The sequence below is a fragment of the Cydia fagiglandana genome, chromosome 1 (assembly GCF_963556715.1).
Source record: "Cydia fagiglandana chromosome 1, ilCydFagi1.1, whole genome shotgun sequence".
Lineage (NCBI taxonomy): Eukaryota > Metazoa > Arthropoda > Insecta > Lepidoptera > Tortricidae > Cydia > Cydia fagiglandana.
In genome coordinates this window covers 18,911,951-18,922,643 of record NC_085932.1, presented here as the reverse complement: position 1 = coordinate 18,922,643, position 10,693 = coordinate 18,911,951, and the positions used below count along the sequence as shown (strand labels likewise).

Below are 10,693 nucleotides of genomic sequence, written 5' to 3'. Positions count from 1 at the left end.
AGGAAAACATGAAAATCATTAATCACGAGCCAAATAAATCATCGCGTACACGCATTACGTAACGCGCCCAGTTACGTTTTCTTTAATTTCCCCGCTGACATTAGGTATGCAAAGGATAGCAATACAACAACTAGCACCCCCACCGCACGAGTGCAATGATGAAGAAAAGGATAGCTGTATTCATATCGTGCGCTCGTGAAACGCCGCATACGCATCGCTACGCTGAAAGCTCTCGACTCGATTATCTTCAGTCTTGAATTAAAGCTCATGGTGTGCGGACGTTAGTAAGTGCGACTATTTCTGCAAAAAACTCGCTCGTTTCGACGGATTAAGAACTAAACCGTACTGAAGTGTTCGTGGGTTGGTGCCGTATTCTTGTACTTACTAAGTGACTTTGATATCTATTTTGACAGTTGAAAGTGAATTTTTCAGACGTTTCAGTGTTTGCGGATGCCCCGTACGGGGATTGTATTCATTCCGAGAAGCTGGTAAGTCGATTTGTGTTATTTTAAGATATAATTAAATATAGAACGTTGGCATGCATATGTTTATGTGTGAACGTAATTAAGAAACAATGATTCATAATTCTAGGAATTGATTTTAGTCATATTTTGTAAGTTTAATTTAAGATAGTTACGTTTTCAGCATACATTCTACATATATTGTTTATTAAATCTGTTTCCATGATAAAGTTGGGTTTATCTCTAAAATCAACGGTTTTGCAAGTACATCATTATATAATGCATTATTTCCTTTATACCTGTTTCTTAAAAAACCGGCCAAGTGCGAGTCGGACTCGCGTTTCTAGGGTTCCGTACATAAGTCCGACTCACGCTTGAGTGCACATTTCTAATAGGTTTTCCTGTCATCTATAGGTAAAAAACTATTTGGTGTATTTTTTTTCAAAATTTTATACCCAGTAGTTTCGGAGATAGGGGGGGGGGGGGGTGGTTATTTTTTTGCTATTTTCTTAAATAATTTCGAACCTATGTATTTTAAAATTATAAAAAACATGTCCATCTTTGGTTCACTAATTTACATATTATATGTGTACCAAATTTCAACTTAATTGGCTAAAGTAGTTTCCGAGAAAATAGGCGGACAGACAGACAGGCGTACGAGTGATCCTATAACGGTTCCGTTTTTTCCTTTTGAGGTACGGAACCCTAAAAAATGCCTTTCTGTAGAACTGTCTGTCAAATGTGTTATAAATGTTGACATTTGACATGCCTCACATTCTCTACTGGCACAATGTTGGTACCTATTGCCAAAACTTTGGACCATAGTATTTGTCGGACATTAAAAATCTAATGTAAATAATGGACACTGGATCTAGTTCCGTAAAATATACCGCATTTTTTTAATTTTGAAATGAGTAATGAGTCAAAACATTACACTTTTTACAAAAAATGTTCATATTGTTCCTTATTGTACCTAGTGTTTTTCCTTTACTTTTATTTATTTACCTATTTAAACTTTATTGCACAAAAGAAAACTTATCGTACAAAAGGCGAAGTTAATGCCAAAAAGCATTCTCTACCAGACAACCAAGGCAAAGCAGAGAGATTCCTAATAGGCACTTGAGTATTATGAGAAATCCGTAATTTGGCAGAGGACGAACGAAATGGCGCCAAATACATCAACAAGACTTGTGGTTACTTCACGATGAGTATTAAAAATACAGGTGTAAATACTAGTCACCGGAAGATAGGTAATGGTATTGCCCAAAACACCCATCCGAAAATATTGTGACACCCCTTTCCTGTTGCCGCGAAGTTGGCAGATAAACCCAACATCATTAAAAGTATAAAGGATGTGCATTCTATCACATCCTTTACAAACGTTTAATCTTTTCGTAAACCGGATGATTACATTAATCTCAGCAGTCACAACGTTTATTCATAAGTATTTAGTATTCCAAATTAAAATATTTTCTGTTTTGAGATATGGAAAAACGTAAACTAAAGTTTCGTTTTTAATTAGTACTTAGGAAAATATAAATGGTGCAGCGGAAATTAAAACTAGGTAACGTATTAATCATGGATATCTAGTTTGATATCATCTAAAACTAGGTGGGTATGAGCCACATATATGTATGTATTTTCGTAGTTTATACTTTATGGTCTCGTAGTTTCTTGGTGTAGTACCTAAATACTTATTGCCCATTTACGAGTAATGTGCCGATATTGAGAGGGGTGGCCGACATTCCGGCACATCAGTAAATGTCGCCATTCTATGGAGCATACGCAATAAATATATAGTGATAACGCAATTACTTGTCGAATTACCATTGTAGGTTTTTAAATAGTCTGGCAAACCAAACTGTAAGTAGAAATGGCGCCGCATTCTTCCGCCAACATTTTTCAGTCTCTGATTTATTCTACTGGCATAATTGGTTTGCCAGACCAGAGGTAAAAAAAACTACTTCATCCCAAAATCTAAATAATTTAAAGTATTACCTAATTCTCTGAACAGGGCTTGCTGTTCGACATTGCTAAATAATTTAAAAATACGAATTAGGTATACATTTCGTTTTAACGGGGGTGGGTATGGGGATACCCACCCAGCCCCTTTTTCTTACCAACCGTCCGAAGACCTAAGCGGCAAAAAGGCGGCATTGACACATTTAAACAATTAAAGTTACATCTCAATAGGGCTGGCAAGGTCTGAGGCTTCTGCCGGGATTCAAACATGGGCCCTTAACATTCGGCCCGCGTGCAACACGTGGCAAACAATGTGTTTTTGTTACTTCGGACAGGGAGAGCTGTGGAGCAGAACGGTTTATTTTTTTAAAACAATAAATTCCAGACTACCAAAAAGGAATGTTTCTTTTGTTCTTTCTTAACCAATTAATCACATAAAATAAACTTACTGAAAGAAACACATTTTTGGTAAGTCCATCTTTAATTTTTTTCAGCCGGTTATTTCGTTCCTAATTAAGTACTTGTTATACCTAAATAAATTAAAAATTAATAAGACGTTTTATTTAATGTTTAGTGCGAAAAGTAAAAATCAATTTGTTTTAATGTAGGTACTTACCTACATCCTGCCTTCCTCGACTTTCTCCGCAGAGTTCTATTTCTAGCGACCGATATATTTAAAATGATAATTGCAATGTTGTAACCACAGCTTTTTATTTCTATAGCCACTATGATTGCTTGTGAAGTTTAAAAAAAATGTTTTATAAAATTATGGGTTTTTAACAATTATGATAACAGCTCTATTAATTAAACAAGCAAACACAGCTCGCAAATAGATATAATTTACATGTCGTTTATATGCTTAGGGTGTCTCTTTCATACATAAAAGATTACCAGCATACATCTATCAGTAAAATTAATTAAAATGTGATTAAGCAAGTGAACGTTCAATGTTTGCTTTTGTTTAAATGTTTTGAGACATACACTCAATAGCAATGTATTGGGATGGTTTTGTATAGGACCCCCATTCAAAATGACCTGGTTTTATTGTTCTTAATTGGCTATCTGGAGTGTAATTTGTACGGTCTTTAACCAATATCTTGAGTCTCACCTAATCGAATATGACTCGGCATAAAGAGGCACTAAACTGCAGTGCAGTACCTAAACAATTAAAATAACACTTCATATTATTAAAATGCCGCTAAATTAGCCCTAATTCATTCTAAATAATAAAAAAAAATGTTGAGTGTTGAATAAGACTCTACGATTACTCTGTTATCTGAATACCAGGGGAACGTGTGCCTCGCACGTGGGTTCCGCAGCTAGGCACAAACAGACAAAACTTGATAATCTTTACATTTGTCACTGAGGACCATACTTGCAACATCTTGTTTTACTCAAGTTCTTGAATCTTTGAACTTGAATCTTGTGCATGGCGGAATAAGCTTGCTATGATATTTGTACGTTGAAGCCTCATACGAGCTTGCGAGCGTCATCAGAGTAACGTTCACATCGTCACATCTGTCAGTAATCTTCACGTTTATATGTAATCAAGTTCTATCCGTCAATCGTCGTACGGGCCTTCGCAATCGTAGATTAGTCCTAACAAAAAATATTGCCTAATTAATAAGTGTTAGCTTTTGTTCTTCGTTTCAACATTTATATTATATACTTCTCATTACTCTAAATACGTAAATTAATAACTTAGTATGTTAATGTTTATTAACATCCCATCCCATCAAAAACATAAATGTGAAATGAGACCGGAAAAATAATTGAGATCTTTAAGAGTGCCAAGTTCTTGTTCACTTGGGATAGTTGGGATGTAATTAATGTTCAGGATTTGAATTGGCTTGGCTAGGCTAGTCAAGAGTGTGATGGTTAGATATAATTATTGAGGCTATAATATTATTTATTCATACATTTTAATTGTCAATAGTGAGCTGTGTTTTCGTTGTTATTGTTTTCAAGAAAGAAATAAAGTGGGTGTCTGTATAATAAAAGTGTGGAAACAGCTGAATTCTGATAATAGTTTTCCCAAACTATGTTGTACTTACAAATTTCGTTTGAAATTGCTAAGAGTAGCTGTGTTATTTACGTTTATATTTCCTTCCAAGAAATGAATTATGAATAAATTGGAAAATAGACTGGTTTTCCCAAGTGAACCAACAACTGTCGCAAACTCGTATCACACATATTGCGCTTGTCGATTTTCAATCTTCTTGCTATGACTTACGCTTGTCTTTTCAACTTTATAATTGGACATGATGTGAACATACACTTTTTATAGATATTTAAGTTTATGAACGTGATATTGGGAGTTATACTGTTTCAGAGAATCGCCTACGCATTTGAATCATATTAGCTCCGGTAAATAAGAGTATGATGTTATCGCTTTTTGCATTGAGTGAAAATAACTAAGGTTATGCACCATGAAGAGAAATTTGTTATAATTGTTATACCTACCATAAAACAATTGAAAGCTGTATTATTTTTACCTTTGGATAGTAAGTTTTCATCACACTTGCTCAAAAAAGACCTTATTTTATGTAGGTGTACTGAAGGACAAATGCCTATATTGTTCCTTTGGAGTATTTGGAGTTATGGATTGTAAAAAAAAGATGGGGTTTAAGGATTTTTTTTATAATGATACTAATTTACTTATACGAACCATGTAGGTTATAAGTAAAATACTTTGTTGAAAGTCATTATACCTTGACTTTTTTACTTTTAAAGTACCGACGATTATTATTTAATATAAATTATGTTTGTTTATCTCTCTTTTCATTGTCGTAGGCGTTCTATTTTAGACACATTGCGACCAGCACGATCGCCCTTTGCATGTCTACTCTACATACCCTAGGTACTGTATTGCTTATTCATAAAATGTCGTTCGATTTCATGAGTCTTTTATTTATGGTTTTTTTATTTAATTTATTGCACGTTCTTCATATCTATATATATATTTATTTACCTTCATATATATATTTATTTACCTATAGAGTGATTGAGTGTGTACATAGGTGTGTTTTCGAAAAAAAAAACTTATAGGTAGGTAAAGTGAAATTAGTTATCATAAGGATTGCCTAGAGTCTAGATATATATTCGTTCACGCTTTTCAGATATTTGTGACTTTTTTCACTTGCTTATTTAAGTAGGTATATGAATTAAAAATATATATACCATTAAAATTTTGTTGTTATATTAACTATTATTTTACTATTCATTTTCTAGTTGCGTAAATTATAACAATATTATATCTTTTTATATTGTAACCGCGCCCCCTCTCGTTAGGCTATTAAAACTCATTCTTTGTACAAGTTCATTGAATTACCTTGAATTTAAATTCGCCTAAAATATAAATACGTAGTTTATATGGAATGCAGCATTGGTTTTGATTCCGCCACGTAATGGACATGCGTCGCATCCCTAATAATAATGGGCATTTTAACGATTGTTAATTTATTGGACTGTAGGATTCCGCCGTATTATGTAGTATGTAGGTAAATAAATAGCGAAAAACTATAGTCAGATTAAAGTTTTTGTTTGTATGTAGGTGTAGTCAGGGAAGTTAGAGGCTGTGCAACCTAAAATATTTATGTAAAATTACTAAAAGTACGCTAATATACTTGGTCAAGCAAATCTTGAAAATTTGAAATTCGCGCCTTTTTCTACTGACATAATTTGCTTGGCCAAGTATATTTATACAATATTATGAGGGAATATGAAGAGTTTTTTGATGTCAATTACTGCTATTCTGGTTCGTGGTGGGCAGAACAAACACATATAGCTTCAATGATCAAAGATATTTCAGGAAGGACGTTATAGTACATTGTGCAACATGGGGCGTAAGTTGAATATTGCAAATGAGAGTAAGTTAAATCGCGACGGCTTGCCGGAGCGATTTATAGACTCGAGTTTGCAATAAATTATTACGCCACACAATGTTTTTCATCACACTTGCGATACAAAAATTTAGTATAAAGACAAAAAACTGTTAACTAATTATGGCACTAGAAACTTCATAACTCCCTAGGAAGAACGTTTTTTCCTTAACTCCCGCTAAACCTGACATTTACTGAGCGAGTGTGATGAAAAATATTTTTAATTTGATTGAGCCGTAAAGAGCTGCTAGTACTACTTACTTCAACTTAGACATCTACTTAGGTGTATAGTCACCTGTAATAATGTACTCTTCGAAGGTCGCAAAAATATGTGACACGCTCTTATGGCTCTACAAATAAAATCTTGTCAGATATTTTTGCTGCCTTAGTTGTGTAACATATTATTGCAGGTGACTGTACATGTTTAGGGGAACTACTCTAACTAGGTAAGTTCCTTTCTTTTATACTTATGAAATTATTTAAACATCGTATTATGGATGAAATAAAACTAACTAGTTAATGTCTGTACTACGACATAATTAAGATAAATAAAAATACTTTCAGTTTTACAATGTTAAAAGAAACAAAGTTTTCATACGCCATCACAGTTACTATTTAATTATCAATGTAGGTAAATCCTATAATATATGCTCAGTTCAAAGGTTGAGATCCTAAGGTTTAGTTAACGTCTAGTCTAGACGCAATAATCCATCAAGACCCCGCGATATCCGCCTTGCTTCCTCATGGCTGAACGATATGAACGAATGAATGAGTGAGCGATGTGAATGATAATCGTGGCAAATTGGACGTGTTAGTATGTACCTCAACCTGACCGATTGACATATGAACGGAATTTCTGTTTCTGTGTGCAGTTACGACGATTAGCGGTTTGCGACACTACGAAGAAATTATATTAGATGGGACCGTCGTTCGTCGATAATCTTTGTTTGTAAGTTTTTTATTTCTTTGAAACATCGTAGCTACTCATTTTGGTAGTAATTACGATTTAGCACAACTAATTACATATTTATAAAACAATCAACCGAAATCATACTAGGTGTTTATGTAACTGGCTACACGAAACTGGTAAAATAGGAAGGTTATTAACTCTCCATAGTTAAATTAAGGTTACCTAAGCTCTTCTTATTGCTTTCTTTTGGACCTATTCCAAAATATATGTCAATCCATTTATATCTTGGAAAACTTTATGGTTAAGGACGAAGGAAGAAAAGCGCTAGTTCAGTTATTTAACACTAGCAGCGCGATTCGGGAAATGAATAAGGCATTCACTAGATATGAAATAGTAACGATATGTGACGTTCCCCGGCAAAGGGTACCTTATGGGGGTACGGCTTTATTAATAGCGTAAGCGCCAACCGCCATAGGGTACCTTTTGCCGTGGAACGTCACATATCGTTACTATTTCATATCTAGGGAAAGTCTAATTCATTTCCCGAATCGTGCCGTAAGGTAACAAAATATAATTAGAACAGACAACAGCATGCCCATAAAATAGATGTACCTATACCTACTCGTATGGCCGTACACTTTAGTAATTAGGATACAGTTTTCCGTTTTCTACTTTCAGACAATTCGAAAGAGGTTTTTTCATTTTGTAAAAAGGCCATTGTGATGAATAACAGTAGTAACTCATGTTAATTTTGATTATTTAAAGGCAGAACAATCTTCCTACAAGACACCGATAAAGGCATGGTCACTAAAAGCCGAAAATGTTCAAAAACATTTCAAAGAGCGCTTCAAAAGTAAAGTGTCTTAAGTGTAACAAAGACAACATTCTTGGTTACAACATAAAACTACTGAACTAAGTCCAATTTTATACGATTACTTAATAAGCGACTGAGGGTGACCACACGTCACGATGTAACTCAATGCATTTAAACGTGCATCACGATGTCATTAAAATAGGGACAGTATAATGTCTCTAAATCTCTCTTTAATGGACTTTTCCGGATTTTATGGAGAAAGGGGTTGCCTTGTTTAGAATTTTATGACTGTGAGAACGCGATGTTTTTTCCGGTTTACTGAAATGTTTAGTAAAGCACTGATGCATTCAAAGATCATTATATAAGTAGTCATCGTAGTTGTTTTGATGCAAAATAAAAACACAATTGGTTAGCGTATTTGGCTAGTATTAATGGTCATTGTTAAGTAATAGACCGGTGTCTTCCTGAACTTTTTAGATTTTACTAAAGAAATAGTTCTGGACAACAACCGTCAAACTAATTCAATGAGACACAACCACGATTGCCTCAAATCACATGAGTGCCACCATTATCTTCGATTGTCCAACGACCGTAAATATTAAGACGCGCAATACGGACCGGACACGTCCATATATCTCACACTAAATTTAACCTTGTCATCTAGGGCATAAAATCGAATTTAGTTTGATTTTATATAGGCTGAGAAAACCTTTAGCCGAGTTATATTACAAGCCATATGTAACCTTGTCACTCAAAAGTTAAAGTGCATTTTTGAAGAAACCGGTCGTAGCGGAGAGTGTCGTTTGGAGTCCGAATCGCGGATGAGACGCAATAAATTTCAATTAATTCTGTCGACAGTCGCACGGCATTGTCTTTAGACGTGGTTGAGATTTAGCTAGTCTTATGGAGGTATGCTGAGACCGATTTTGTTGAATGTCCAAACATAAATTATATAGAACCAAACAGTGAAATAAAAAAAGTCTTAATTTTCAACAAATTTCATAGCCACTGTCCAGTAGCAAGTAAGAAATAGTTTTAGTTTCCTACAGATGGACATGAAGTTACGTATATTGGTCGCGCCGATTAACTATATACTATGCGAGAAGAGTTATATACTTAATTAAATAATTTTTAAGAAAAAAGAACCGACTTCTATGGGGGCCGGTGAAAGATTATTGTAGATGGTACCTACACTATGTAGAAAAGGAGGTAAAACCACCCACTTTTCTACTAGCATTTCTGTTCTGTAAGGGTCGTAGTTCTAGCCTAACCTAACCCACTTATAGAGAGATATGGAGTAACAAACATTAAAAAAAACATACAACCGAATTGATAACCTCCTTCTTTGAGATTTGGAAGTCGGTTAAAAAACAAACATCGATCAATTGCGCTACCTACATAAATCTGTGATAAATTTATACATATAATTTTAACGCAAGTTTCTAAGACACTTGTACTGTCTTGTACTGTAAAGGTTGTCTGGAAGAGATCGCTTTTTAGCGATAAGACCGCCTGTTGTTTACCTCTGCCTGTATTTCTGTTTTCTTTTGTATTGTCTTCTTTTATTGAGGTGTGCAATAAAGAGTATTTGTATTGTTTTGTATTGTATTGTACTGTACTTACTAAGTACCTATCCTAATTTGTGTAAATATATTAGTTACGACTAGTACCCAAAAACCTGGAGATACAGAACACTTTGTAATGTTTAAAAGCGAGGATGACAAACTTTTGTCCCCTGCCCAGAGACACTGTAGATTAAGAGTAGTGACTTACAAATACTTGCGTCATGAATAGAGTCGCAATATTGTTATAATATATTTATTTACATATAGTAGTAATAGGCGTAGTAATACATATTAAAAACAGTAATATAATATTAGCATTTAGCAAAAGGATACCATATGACGATTTGTCTGCGCTTCCACTATGGGTTCACAACTTCAAAGTGGAAGCATACTTGGACGTGTGACTTTGTCATATCATCTTGTATGGGTACAGTGAACAAAGGTTAAATTAAATCTTACACGTTTAAGATTAAATCTTAAAATGTAATTGCTTTTTTCTGATATGATTGATTACTATACATAAATACTATAAAAACAATATAAACATGAAATTATTAATATAATAAGTTAGGTGAAGCGTAGGTATGACACAAGATTTTTTTTAACACTCAGTGCAATTAATTATGTAGGTAAGTAATGGATTTTGAAAACTATTTACAATATAAGATTTCTTGCACCTGGAAATATATGACAAAATATTTATAAATACGACAGGTATTATTCTAGATGAGGAGATTAATGAAAGCTCTATGCCTCCCATGTTCCTCTAAAACATTAAACTGTGCGCCGTGAATGAGGCTCATTGTGCGTGCACTTGTACCGTCTGGTTACAAGTGTCCTGCAGTGAAATGTCATTGTGTCAAGGCGCCATTGTGATCCTTGTGACCTTTTTGACAAGTCCTGTCTAGACAGGAGGCTTGGTCCTGCTGCTGCTCGAAAGGCGATAAAAATTGGAAATATTTATCTAGAACAAAACTTATAAGTGTCAACCCTCCAAACTTATACCTATTTTTACATGTAACGCGGCTCCAAATTAAATAGTTAAGTAGAAATAAGTAGGAGTCTAGTTTATTGTATTTTATTATTTTTTGTGCCTAACA

At 34.3% G+C, this 10,693-nt stretch overlaps 1 protein-coding gene across 2 annotated transcripts in view; it reads left to right on the top strand.

The window, feature by feature from the left end:
• The first annotated feature begins 217 nt into the window (after positions 1–217).
• Positions 218–10,693, top strand: part of LOC134665498 (fibroblast growth factor receptor homolog 1-like) — a 71,427-nt gene continuing 60,951 nt past the window's right edge. The window contains exon 1 of one of the 2 annotated variants that reach the window (XM_063522479.1): positions 218–488. The gene's annotated coding sequence lies outside the window, so the exon portion shown is untranslated. The remainder of the gene's footprint in view (positions 489–10,693) is intronic. The other variant, XM_063522475.1, reaches the window with a different exon arrangement.